A 13704-nucleotide genomic window follows, 5' to 3' on the forward strand; every position below is an offset into this window, starting at 1 on the left:
GTCTGCAGTGATCTGCAAACCACAGACTCTGAAACGAGCAAGGGGTTATGTGAATGTTCCATGTAAGTATTTATTTTTATTTTCTTTAGCAGAAGCTGTCAAATAAGGCATCTTCTGCCTTTCGGAGCTTTTGCAGTCTGTGCAGAGCTTCTGCAAGCCAGGGCTTTGCTTAGTACACTTAATTAGAGTTTGCTTATTATAACAGTGCAAAATACAAGCTGGTTTTACTCTGGGAATTAAATTTTGCTGCATTCTATTCTTGGTTAGCATCAGTTGCTTCCTAGTATTGGCAAGGATGCTCATGAAATCTGGGCATGTCTGGTGCAGGAAAGGTTAGTAGATTTAACAAGAAGGCATTAAAAATTGATTTAATAGAGCAGTAGCCTGGACTTCAGTATGTAGCATAATTTCAGCATTGCTCCAGGGTAAGTATTCAATTTTTACTTTTTTTTTGTTTTTTCATTCCATACTAAATGAAACAGATGCCTCTCAATACACTTCTTTGGTAAACACACTCTGAGAATCCTCCATCCAATTGTAAGTGATTATATGGCTAAAAATGCAGTCTGTAATAGAGAAAACAGATGCAGTGATAATTATCCCCGTGCCCTGCACATCAAACATTAACTATTGATGGTGGAAGAAAAGAAGAAACCAAAACAGTGGGATGTGCTGCACCAGATCAGACTGTCAGTTCAGGTTGCCTGACACTGTCTTCAGATACGGCCTGAGCTTGATAATTTATAAAGAAATCAGGAATGTTTCTTCGTAACATTGCAAATAATGTATAATACTTCTTAGGTTCACTATCATTTGTTTGCACGTGATTCTTGCCAGTCAGGCATGGAACTCAGAGGGTCTTAAGGCTTCTAATTATTTCTTATTTCAGGGTTTTTTTTAAATTTATCATTTATATTTGAATATATATTTATTTGAGTGTTTTAAATCTACAACCTGAATTTTCCATGCAGTTTTACTGCCCCCAAAAGCAGTAGCCAGCTGTGCTCTGCCTTCAGTAATACGGGAATTGAAACGCCTCGATAGGAAGTTTGAGGTTGGATCACTGAAATAAGTTTTGCCTGTGGCTGTTGCGGAAAATTCCATGTGGATGTGCAAGCTTATCGTCTGATCTTCCAAGATGCTGGTGAGTCTAGCGCTAGCCAGAGTGGCTAGCATGTGTGCAAGATCTTAGTCCAGGCTGGAAGGTTTAGTCCTTTGACTAAAATCATTGCAGCTGTTTCTGATTGCTCTTGTTTTACCATCACATAGCTGAAAATGATTCAATTTTAAAATACAAGTGTCCAACAAATAGCTTGCGAGATGATCTAATCTCTTCTGCTATGTTTTTCTGATTCTTTTTAGAAGGGTTTCAATACTGAAAAGGCGAAACTCCTCTCTGACAGGTATTTGGCGCAGATTCCCATCAGCTAACTGGGACCATCTAACCTACGATGCCTAAGGGTCCTAAGGGTGCTCACCCAGTGTTAGCTGGGCTGACAGCTGGGCTGCTGCAGATCCAAGCTGATAGTCTCTCTTCCTCCTCTTGCCAGTCAGGATGCAACAGGTACTTTTAGAGAGCAGTTCAGCCCCTCCTAAAATAGGTGGGAAGATTGTCTCCCACAGGTGCCTGTTTTGTCTCTGACTGTAAGAGGAGCCTGAAGAGCTGGCATGAGCTGGAAACCTGACTTCTGGTGGCTTGGCTACCTGAGGTGAGTGCCACGCCGGTTAGCTTCGTTGTTCCCTTGGCTTCTGCTCAAGATAGAGGAAAGACAGTCTCTTCCACAGGGTTTTTCAGTTCACCTGGGAGCTGAATCTGCCCGTGGAAAGTGCTGGTTTTGCTTTGAAATGGGCACCTCAGAGAGACAGTGTTAGGATTAAACCAGTTTGTCTTCCTGCAGTCTTATTCTGGAGGGAGAGAGGACTTCTTGCAGAGCCCCGGACCTCCGCCAGTTCACTAGAAATCTCTCTCCGGGACCTGTTACTCTTCCGAATAAGGCAGTCTGCAAGTGTTACCATCTATGGGACACAAATGCCTTTCCAAAAGCTTTTGACATACCAAGCTGGTTTTCTTCATGAAGTGAAAGTATGTGCTGTATTGATTAGAAATAGTCTGCTGCGACAGCCGAACATGGGCACTCGTGCCTGTAGACTTAACAAAGCGGGCTGCTTTTATTTTGAAAACTAAAAGAAATAATAAATTGTCGCTTGCCAACACATCGCTCCGTAAAGGTGGCCTGGCTCGTGTTAATCCTAGTCATATTAACACAAGCTAGAAGTATGTGCCACCATGTTCTGATGTACAGATGAATCTGTTCATCTCATTCAGTTGCCCTCAAAGGTTGGCCAGTAAGGTCAAGCTGCTGTGCTAACCTGTTACTTCAGTTCCTCCTCAGCTGGTCCCGCTTTGGTCAGAAGGACACTCGTGGGATGGACTCACTGATCTGGAGCAGAGAAGCGTGACCCTGGAACACAAGGTAGCCAGAGGCTGGTGGTTAAAACAGGAAACTAATGTAATCTGCTTATCATTGACAGGTAGGTAAACTTTAGAAACTGGGTGAACTCACCTTTGTGAAATGTGTGAGAAATAGGTCAAGGCCATGGTGTCTGTTTACCTGCTTTTAATCTCCACCAGGGCACAGCAATTTATCATCCTTCCAAAGTGAAAGCCTTGCTCAGTACAGAGGGATGGGCTGAAGTTCCATGGCCGAGGACGCTTAGGACACGCAAGTGTTCAGGTCAGAAAAATGTAATGGGCTTTCTGGGTTTGAATTATACCTCTCTAGACATGGTTTGTTCCACTTATATTTGGTTGTCATCCTGTGTATGTTAAATATACTTACAGGATGGTCTCCATCCTGTAGGTATGGCAGGCAGAAGAGGCTTGATTTTTGCAAAAGTCTCCTGAAGTTGGGCAACATGTTTAGAAGTAACCCATGTGTATAGTCATCCAGGAGAAGGGTGTGATACGTTAATGTGAAAAGCCATGTGCCCTGCTCTCATAGAGGGAAGAGATGAGAGAGAGGGGCTATTGGAAGCTGAAGGCAGCTCCCGGGCACAGCAGAGACCAGGTCAGGCTGGACCCAAACACAAGACCCTTCTCTACATTCTCCTGCACCGCGCGCTCAGCAGCAGCAGGAGCAGCCACTACTTTGCTTCAGCAGTAATCACTGGGCTAGCCTTTCATTAGTGTCTGACACTAATTAATATGCCATGTGCTCTTTCAAGAGCACCAGATAAGTACTCGCAGCTTTTGCGAGGCAGATGGTAACTTTCATTACTTGACCAGATTTGCTGCTCTCCAGTTAGACATCTCACCCCTTGCACAGCTCCGTGGCCATATCGCATCAGGCTGCTGAGCGTTCCCAGCCACAGGCAGGAAGGATCCTCTTTGATTTTGAAAGCTGGGTAAAATCCCATCGCTTTTCTGATCCATCTACTGACATCAACGTTCTGTCTGAATTTTGTCCAGACATAGTCAAAGAACAAGCTGCAGGTTTAAGCTCGTTGTGGGCGGTAGATTCCCTCCCTCATCTTAACAGCCTCTTGTTTTCCCACAACTTTGTAGCATCTTTTAGGTCTCAGGAGGGGCAACTGCAGGCTGTAAATTTCTTTACGCGTCCTCCTTTCACACTCCTAAGAGTGAAAAATAAAATGCTGCCCAGCTAGGCCATCCCTCTGCCTCTGAATAAACATTTGTGTGAGGGCTCCCATTCTTGCCAAGGTGTTAGGATAACATTCTCATGCTGATTCCCCTGCCCTCCTTCAGCATCCCAGTGCTGGAGGTCCATTTCCGAGGCTTTGAAATGGCCATGCTCTCACCTCATCTCATACACATGGAAATCAGATCACCAGAAGGAGCCAGCTTGTAAATCCCATGGGGAAGCCAACAGGGCAGGTTAGGAAGTTATGACCTTTGGTGTATTATAGGCTGAGGGAAAAGGTCCACACACACAGCCAGAGAGGCTGCCCTGAAAATGGAGGAGGCAGGGCTGGCAGGTGGGTGAGGGCACTGCTGAAGGGCTTGGCCTCCTTCCTTCAAACTCCACTGACCTTTTCGCCATTGTCTCAGCAAAAACCAGAGCTGAGCATTTAAAACTTTTAACTGCTTGCCTATTTTGATACACCGAGGACAGTGGGTCTGTTATCATTAGCCACTGTGTGTGTGAGGGTTCAGAAACTGCAGCTGATGGGGGAGCTGTGTCATACCGAGCACTACACATGCCCAGATCGTCCTTGCCACAGACTTAGCAGATGAAAGATGAAGGGCAACAGCACACAAGTAGCGTGGGTATTGCAGCAATACATTTCTGGAAAGACAAGCCGGTGCCATCAACCACAAGACCAGTTTGTCTCCTTAGAAGTTGTGTAAGACACAGAGGGGGCTGACGGGATGTGCAAGTATCTCCTGCTCGTGCTGCTTCTGCCTAACCGGAGGGATATGCTGCCGCGTGGTCAGGGAGGCAGCTCCTGCGACTGCACAGCCAGGAGAGCAAGGCTTTGTCTGTGCTTTGGAGAGGATCTTGGAGTAGTAGTTATTCCCTGAACCGTGTTGGCAAGCCCGCCAGCTACTGGCCGTCATGGCCTCTGGCCGGTATCAACCCTGCTCGTTTTCTGAGCAGAATTAGGGATGGATCCTTCTGCTCAACTAGTTGTACCTAAGCAGGGGCTTTTCTTGGCAAAATCATGGTGGTAAGGGAAGGAATTCCCTCCAGCTCCTGGCTGCCATAGCTGGTCTGAGAGGAGTTCCCAGTGCAGACCTGGACGCAGGTCTGCAGGCAGGTGGGTTATGTCAGTCCTCGAGTTTCATAGCTGGGACCCAGAAGCAATTTGTCTCTTCATTACCTAATTGCATAGGTAGCTTAATTTGTAGAGGGGATCTTTCTTTTGAATTTCCTTTGCCTGCGTACCCCAACCATGTCCAGGGGAGCACCAGCCTTTGGTTTGGTTGCTCTCTGTGCCGCTGTTTGGTTTCCCATAGCTGCGAAGCAGGTCAGAAGGAGCTTGTGGTGAACAGGTAAGCGTGTCGCCGAACCCGCACCTCTGGGAACAGAGCTGAGCACCTCTTTCGGTTCACTCCTGACCTGCCAGCCAGGGTGAGTAACTCGGGTTAGGCTGGAGGTGTCTCTCTAGGGACAGAAGATAAGGTCAGAGTTGCTTGCTTAGGGTAAGGCAAATGAGGTACAGTGAAAGGCCTGAAGGGAAGGAGGGGAAAGTGTTGCGAGGAAGAGGACACATTCAGTATTGTTCTGTCCCTGTGAAAGAGAAAGGGGGCAGCCACCAAAGCCCTGAGATAGATTAGATCCAGAGGTCTTGTTGGGACTGCAATAAAGTCATCTTCAAAGCTTAAGCACTGGCTTAAATATTTGTTGTCTGGTCTTGGGTAGAAGCTGGTTTGAGGATATTACTTCAGGCATGTCTTGAATACAAAATACCATGGAATTCATCTGTAGCAGTGATCAAAGAAACAGATAGAAATAAGTCATTTGGGAGGTGAGAACTTTAACCAACGCTGAATGCAATTATACAGAAATCCCAGGATTAGTCAAGTAGGGTATCTTAACGTATTTAAACAGTTAAATGCCTATTAGCGTGGGCCTTTTGAGCAAGTGTCTTTTGATATGTTAGAAAGAATCAGCAAAAGAACATTTCTCTCGGGCTCTTCGAAAAACTCCTGGTTTTTAAAAACTGCAGCGAGAATTGGATTTCTGCATGAAATCCTGTATTACAGGTGGTGCCTGCCACGTGAAAACCTGCGTTCAAACATGTGCCCATCTTCGCTATACCCAAGCCCTTTATTATTATAGGTTATTTGTTTTAGAGGTCCTTGAGGACTTTGAAGGACTTTTCTTATCATCAGGGGGACACGGTGAAACACACACAGCAGCACTCAGAAGGGGAACGTTCCTCATTCTGTATTAGCTGGCACACTCCTTCTGAGGGGCGTCTGGTTTGGGCTGTAGGGTTTTTCTAGTTTGCATTTGTAGAGCTGTCTTACAGCAAAAGAGAACCAAAAGAAAAGGGAACAAAATCTTAAAACCATTTTCTTTCCTCTGCCACTACCGTGAAATATGCTCCCAAGAATGACAGCAGGTCAAATTATTCAGCATTGGTATATAAGTGCTTTGGGAAGGGTTACCAGGGCATTTCCATTATTTGCTGTGGTTGTTTGGTGGTTGTGACATTTAGAGCATACTTTGAAGAAAATAGGCCGGCTGGTAAATGACAGAAGAGAAAGGGGAAGGAAAGCAAACGGAGAGGAGGGAAGTTCACAGAGATTTCCTGACAAGATGAAAGGGTGAAGAAACCCCAGTGATTTCTTATTCAAAAACCATTTTGGTGGCCTCTGTTTGGATGAGAGAACCATTTCTTAGTGTGCTTAACGACTACTTGGTCCTGTCCAGGAGTACACTTCACCAAATGTCTGTCTGCTGTGTTTAACACCAACCACGGTCAACTTTGTAAGGTGTGATGAGAATTATTTTTACAGCTGAGCTTCTTGAGAGAGGCCCACATGTGGTGTGTAAATCTTGGTGGGTTTTAACGCACCTCAGTTGCACTAAAGAGGGAAACACTGATCTTCACCAGGATTATTAAGGTGCACAAAAGTATTAGCATCCAATGTTTTAACCAAATGAAAAGCAGCCTGGGAACCTGGTGTCCTCTACAGGGAACCCAACGTGTGCATGTGGGGGGACGGGGACGATGAGAGAAATTTCCCTGCTGATTCTCAGCACAGTTCTGGTCATGTCATCTTTCCCATATGTCCTCCAACGTCACAATTTGCAGAAGAGACAAAATAGTGACCGCTACTCCAGATGGACACTGTGAGGATTTAGCGTTTGTACACAGCTTTACTGAAAGGTTCGGTGAGTCTCAGTGCTCTGATATCAGGTGATGGCTTGATATTGGTAGGTACTTAACTAAAAACAGTAAGTTTGGAGATCGAGTATTTGTCTGGCATGAGAGTGTGGGGGAGCACGTTCTTGTTTTGAGTGTGACCTTGGGAAAATTGCTTCACCTGTCCTCTGTCCTTAGAATTGCCCAATTCTAAACCCAAGCTGACATGTTACTACCTTGTTTGCAGGATTGCATGAGCTAATTAATCAGCCTGCAAGAGACACTCAGATGCTACAGCGATATAAATTGAGCTGGCCAGGAAACTCTTCTCATGTCTTTCAACTTTATTGCACATCAAGATAAAGCAATCTTTCGAAGGTTGTTTGGTGGATTGGTAATTGAAACAAATACATCCACAGAACATCATTTTGGTGGTAAGTGTGCTCCTATGGGATGCGGAGTCACACTCAAATTGACATTAACTCATTTCGTAGAGGGACTTGAACCTAGGACTTTCCTTTTTACTGGAAAAATGTTCAGAATTGGGGTGCTTGGTTAAAAAAAGTTGTGTTAAAAAAAAATATCTGACTGGCTGTGAACATAGTAAGAACAGGATGAACGTGATGTGTAAGTGCAAAATTTAAATAGGGACCAATCCTTACAGAGAAGGCAAGGCTCGACGGGGGAGAAGAAAAAAAGAGAATATAAAAAGGCCTGCATATCTATCACCAAATGTGGGTTTTTTCCAAAGCCTGTGGAAAAAAGCGTCATGAAGAGTGCAACACAGCAGGCTAGGTGTAGACTGAATACATAAACCTGTTCCCAAAGCACTGAATATTGCAATGATACGGGATAGTGAGGTGTGAAACAGAGCAAATTTAGAGAAAGGAGAGCTGCGTCAGCAGCAGCATCAAAACGTAGAGACTAACATAGCCTTGTTTAAGAGGAATTAGAGGCTGGGAGAGAGGGGAGGGAGAAAGTGTTCATGCACTATAAGATTATCACACGTTTCTAAAGAGGTCTGAAAGAGCTGACTTCCTGCTGTGGGGTTCCTCTCATATTGGTGTGAACAAGCATCGCACTATCACCTGCAAAGTCTTTAAGTGCAAGTGGTGGCACTTCAGTATTCACAGCCTGCCTTAGAAAATCCCAGGGAAGCAAAAGGAAGATGAAACCCATGCAAGTCAAAAGGGTTCTGCTCCCATTGTTCTCCTTGCTGCTTGGTTAACTGGGAATCCCTTCAAGCAACAGAGAGGTCACATCTCCCCAGATGCACGCTGCCTGCACCCCAGGGCAGGGCAGTGCTGCCGCTGTGGAAGCTGCTCCCCACAAACAGCTTTCACGGTAACAGTATGATGAAATCACCCTGCTAGGCAGGACACAAGCTCTCACCATGAAAGCGTGGTTTTAGCAGAATATATAGCTGCAAGCACAACTGCCAGTGGAAGATGATCACTCTGTGACATGGCAGGACACCCCTTTTACAGAATAGGCAGGACTGAAACCACTCGGGACTGTCTTGACCTGAACTAGGACTTTATGGGCACCTGAGACTGGGCGTGAGTTACCAAAGATAAGAACAGGTACATCTAGACCCTCTCCGGTCACCTTGGGGGTGCCTGCTGCAGCTATGGCCATGAGCCCTGTTGGTCCTGGCTCGCTGGCTTCAGGAGAGAACGTGCACGTGAAGACCTGAAGCTGAAGGAAGCTGCTGTAGCTGTGGCAGGAAGGAGCAGGAGCTTCACGGACAAGCATAATACCAATGAACAGGTCGTGCCCCAGAAACTGAGGGGAAGGGAAATTTAGGCTGAGTTTTTGACACCGGGTAAAATAGTTGATCAACAGGGTCGCTGGAGGATGGTGCTGAACTCAAGAAAGATATCAGGCATGTGCACCTGCTTTGCTGCATGCATTTCAAACCTTGTAGATGGTGTAGCACCACCGAGCTCTCCTGAGAGGCTTGTGCTTCCAAGGGGCACTCCACAATCTCCAGCATGAAGCAACGGATTGCCAGGGCAGCCTTGTTATTGTACTGTCACAAACAAGGATTTAACAAGGATCTGGAAAAAGCAGGGCTAATCAAAGTCCTTTATTTAGATGATACAACAGGAGTAACAAAGTCTGGCATATTTTCCAGGAAGGGATGTGTGGGAGGGTTTCTTCTGGGGGTAAGGGGAGTATGCTCTGAGTATATGCTTGTTTAGTTTTAATACTTATTTCTGGTTTGGATAACCTCATTCATTTGGTGACCAATCCTATAAAAAGGACACAAATAAGGGTAAGAACTAACTTTGTGATCTGCAGCCCTACAATATCCCACAGCAGTTTTCAGCATTAAAGAAGCTGTTCATGTCCTTGATTCTTTGAGGGAGACAAGATATTATCTATAACCACCAACAGAAAAACGAAGCAAACTGCAAATGCTTTATTTTTCACTATTATTAACCCCTCCTCACCAAGTCAGTCCATTTATCTTTTGAAACAGTGAGATAGTGTGCCTGGCTGACACATACTAGAGAACTGTTTGAGCTTGTCTTCTCTGCATTTCAAGAAAAAGGGATTTTCCTCCTTTGAATGAAAATTCACTTCTTTTTTTTTTTTGTCCTCCTTTATTAATCTACTTTTGAGGCCTTCCACCTCTGTTAACTGTGGGAAAAGGCTTCACTTTGCCAGGGTACAGCACGCATTGTAAAAGTCATTAAATTTTACACCATAGCAATGACATGATCAAGGGACCTTTGAGCAGGCTTTGTGACCAAGAGCATTTAACAAGTATGTGAAAAGCTTCCAAAGAGCCTTCATGAAAGAAAGAAAGGTTATAACAATAGGAGAGGTAGTTTGATAGTGGTAAATCAAGAGTCATAGGAGTGACTCTAATCAGGTTAGACTTTAAAGAAAGAGAAGCACCTTTATATCTCTAGGGTATAGGCCTGAGTGCATTAAGAACTGTTGGATTTGCATTGGGAAGTAATCCTGTGGCACTCAGCACTTGCTCCTCCTTGGGCGGATGAATTCAGCCCTGCAAGGACAAAGACTTTCTAGGCAAAATAAGTAAACCTGAAGATTTGGACCGAGAACCTTGGAAAAAATAATATTGAATCTTTGTTGGTTTTCGTTAATACCTATACCTCTTTAGAGGTTGTTATCCTCCATTTTGTTCTGTGTGGAAACCTCCTGGCAGTTCCAATGCAAGCATGGAAACAGTCTGGTGTATAAAAGCGATGAACCATTCGTACATGGTACTTGTTTATGAGGTCTGTGCAGCCTGAGCCAGATTCTGTCCTGAGCTGTACCCCAGTGAGGTACCCCCAAGTACCACATGCAATAAAGGCCATGCAAAGGATACATAATTATATATTCTGTGTGTATTCATATGCAAATTAGGGAGCTCGATTCTGGGTATATTAAAACTTAGGGTTGGTAAGGAACATGTATAGAGATGCACGCTTTAAAGGAGAATCCATCTAAAAAGATAACAGGTATACAGACTATTGAGCTGTTAGGGCTGGTTTTGTTGTTTCTCACGTGTGGCTTAATCAACACCTTTTATATAGCTGTTACTGTGAAAAATGGTCAGTTTATTTTGTCCAGGAAAAACTTGTCTTTTTCTCTATTAGCAAAAAATAAGAAATGAAAAAGTTGGGCCTGACTTGTTTTTGCAATCGACAGGGACACCTACAGGAAGACAAAATTAACACATTGGCATATTGGGTGTTTTCTGCTTTATTTGTTCACAGCTTGAGCTTATTACCTAATAGAGACACAAGAAAATGGCCCATCTGTTTGCAGTGGGCAAATGTGTGAGTACTACTCTCTGGGGCTGCGTGGGAGAAGGGTTGCTTTTCAAGAACATATTTACTTTACTCTCTGTTTTCTCAACGGTGTGTATAACTCAATACTAAAAGGCTAATTTGTTTAAGAAAACCCAACCTGACTTCTTCAGTTAATTGCTTACAGAAAAGCTGTAGGTATTGCATGGATTCTGTGTGCTTTGCTGAGTGCACTGGAGTGGCCTCCGCTACGCGGCCAGCCAGGGAGCAGAAAAGCCAGCTCGGTGGCAGCAAACCGCTCATTGTTCCCAGCCTGCCTGCTCGGGGGGGGGGGGGGTGGGGGGGTGGGGGGGGTGGGCTGCCGCTCTTGGAAAAGATCAAGGATGTGTAAGGAGTGGGAGAGAGATGAAAGTCTGTCTATCAAGGAATGGGGATGAGGCAGCTGGGAGGGAAAGTCTGCTCAGGGGCACGCGGGGTTTCAGATATGATTAATGCTTTGGCAACATGTTAACGAGAACAGGATCTGGCAACTGAGAGGAAATGCCTATGTGTTCGCTTGCAACCGGCTTCCAGCCGGAATAGGAGCCTACGCTCACGCCAAAGCGAATCCAAGTTTTTGCATGTACATGAGTAGAAACGGGCTGTCATCGAACAACACGGAATTTGGAGACCCGCAGCCTGCCAGGCCTGTTCCACCAGTGGGAGCTGGGTCTGCTTTGTAGCTCCTTTTATCGGAAGAAGGACCGGGATCGTTTTGGTAAACGGCAGCACACTCTCCGAACAACTTCAGCAGTCACTGCATCTTCTCCCCAGCTCCTTTGCCACTCAGACTTTTAAAACTATTTTTAAAACTCTCAGAGTTAAAACCACTGATGACAGAGGTAGCTTTTACTTCTCTGTAGTCTGCAGGGACAGAGCTGCTTGAAGGTATTAGCTATGCTAAGCCTCTTAAATAACTATTAACACATAAAACTCTTAAATGCACGCAAATCCTGTGTAACAAATGGCAAACAATAAGGAAAAGCTGATCAACCATTATACAGCAATTTAAACTATGCAATTTGCATAATTTTGTCTAACAGAAGGAGGCAATAGTAGAATTGCTTTCTGAAAAAGGCAGAAATGCTGTACAAAACAGGTAAACAATTGGGAACGAGGATTTTGTAAGTCCTCAGCAAATTCTTGGCATATGGACAAAGAGAGTGCGATACAATTGCAAGGGGTGTGATGTAGATGGACTGGAAGAGACAAAAGGCAAGTTGGGAGCGTGAAAAAAAGTCAGGTTTGCAACCAAATTGGGAAATTTAGAACAAAGCTTGAATATGTACCTTTTAACTCTCTCCCTCTGTATCAATTCAGTAGACTTAGGTGTTGGCATCCTGTACCTGAGCTATAGTACTCACAGCTACGACAGGCAAACTGCAGCTACCTGCAACATTTGTGCATGTATGTGTCGCACCTTCACGTTTGGTGAGATCAAAGAGTGGTGACTTCTGAGCAGCCCGTTTTACAGATGGCCACAAGGCAAATGAGCCACCAGTACCAGGACTCAGGGCCACTCTGCAAAATAGCCTGTGCCTCCTCTGGGGCTCCTAGAGAAACCACTTTGTCTCGTTTACAGTCTGTAAGGTGGGCTCGTATTTCTGGAAATATGCCTAGCACGTTGTGGACTCTGTAACACTAATCTAAACTTACATACTGTGCACGCAGGTATTTCAGGGACAGGAGCTGTACAACTTAGAAGTCAGTCAATAACTGGGGGTTGCTTGTCGCTGCAGAGCCACCTGCTTCGGTACATCCCCTGCACCCTATGAATTTACACCAGGAGCTCATTAACAACTTAGTGCTGGCCTGCAAAGCACCTTTTTTATACTTTTTCCCCCCCCACACACAGGAATTCTTCTATTATGTTCCCAGCAATCTGGTGGCCATCAACACCTTGCTGATAAACTGGAAATCTTCACCTTCTTCCATCCTCACCTCTCAAATGACCCATGAAAGAGTCTTGGAGATCAAAGAAATCCTCTCCCATCCTTATCCTTTGGACAGAGAGACTGATGGGATTTAGCACCCTTGTGGGAATATGAGCATTGGTAACTGGGGAGTGGTGGGGTGGAAAATGATTGGGGGTGTGGGGGTGTGGAAGAGCCCAGAAGATAAATTACCTGGGGAGGAGGTGCATACTGAATTGTGGTCTCCATAGCAAGTGTGAGAAGACAGAAGAGAAATTACTTCCTCTGCCCCAAATAAAGATCAAGGAGTATTTGCATTCAAAGGGGTTGGGTTTTGCACGTATCTCATCTCTCTTCAGTTACTTTCTTTTAACTGGAAATCCTCACTAATTAATTGTTCTGCAAATTCTGCTCCTGCACATCGCATGTCTGAAGGGCTTGCTTGTTTCTCTAGTACTGACTGCATGTGTTCCTTGCCCTTGCATTTTGCTGTCCAAAGCCAAATAAAAAGTGTAAAGAAGTTAGATGAGAGAACTAAGGGATTCTATGAGATTTTTAAAAGATTCTGCAATTCCCATATGTTAAAGTATAGGCCTATGCAGTGCAGGTAACCAAACAAAATATCCTGTAAGATTTGCCCCTTATTTATCCTATGTTTTTCAGCAATTTTTAGGCTTTATCTTGAATTCATGTTAGCAAACTCGGCAACCTGGGGGCTTTTCACAGCACCTTAAGCAGACTAAAATGGAGCTGATGAATAATCAGTGATGGAACAGCTGTTATCCAGAGATAACAGAGGACTTCAGGCTGCAGATGTGCATGGGGTCAAGGGATACAATGTTGTGCATGAAAAAGTTATACAATGGAGTTCTGTGTATTTTCTTCAGATTTGAAGAACAAAGAAGCAACGACCTTTTGTCTGCTGCTGTCATTCCCTGCTTCACCATTAAGGTAGTTTTCTTTCTTTCTTTCTTTCTTTCTTTTTTTTTTTTTTTTCTTAATGGGAGGTATTTTGAAATAGACCCCTGTCAATCATGCCCTGAACAAGACGAGCCCATCCATAAGCAGAATCCTTTATAAAAGTTTAAATATTCTGAGTGTCAAAACATGGCGGTCAGGTTAACATAGCGCTTTGGGTACCTGTG

General features: G+C 44.6%; 1 long non-coding RNA gene across 2 annotated transcripts in view; it reads left to right on the top strand.

Moving 5' to 3' along the window:
* The first annotated feature begins 314 nt into the window (after positions 1-314).
* LOC129736337 (uncharacterized) overlaps positions 315-13704 on the top strand; it is a 29261-nt gene continuing 15871 nt past the window's right edge. For both annotated transcript variants that reach the window (XR_008732797.1, XR_008732798.1), the window contains exons 1-4: positions 315-2532; positions 2633-2735; positions 7085-7271; positions 13447-13510. This is a non-coding gene — a long non-coding RNA (uncharacterized LOC129736337). The remainder of the gene's footprint in view (positions 2533-2632; positions 2736-7084; positions 7272-13446; positions 13511-13704) is intronic.

This window comes from Falco cherrug, chromosome 6, assembly GCF_023634085.1.
Source record: "Falco cherrug isolate bFalChe1 chromosome 6, bFalChe1.pri, whole genome shotgun sequence".
In the NCBI taxonomy this organism is placed as follows: domain Eukaryota; kingdom Metazoa; phylum Chordata; class Aves; order Falconiformes; family Falconidae; genus Falco; species Falco cherrug.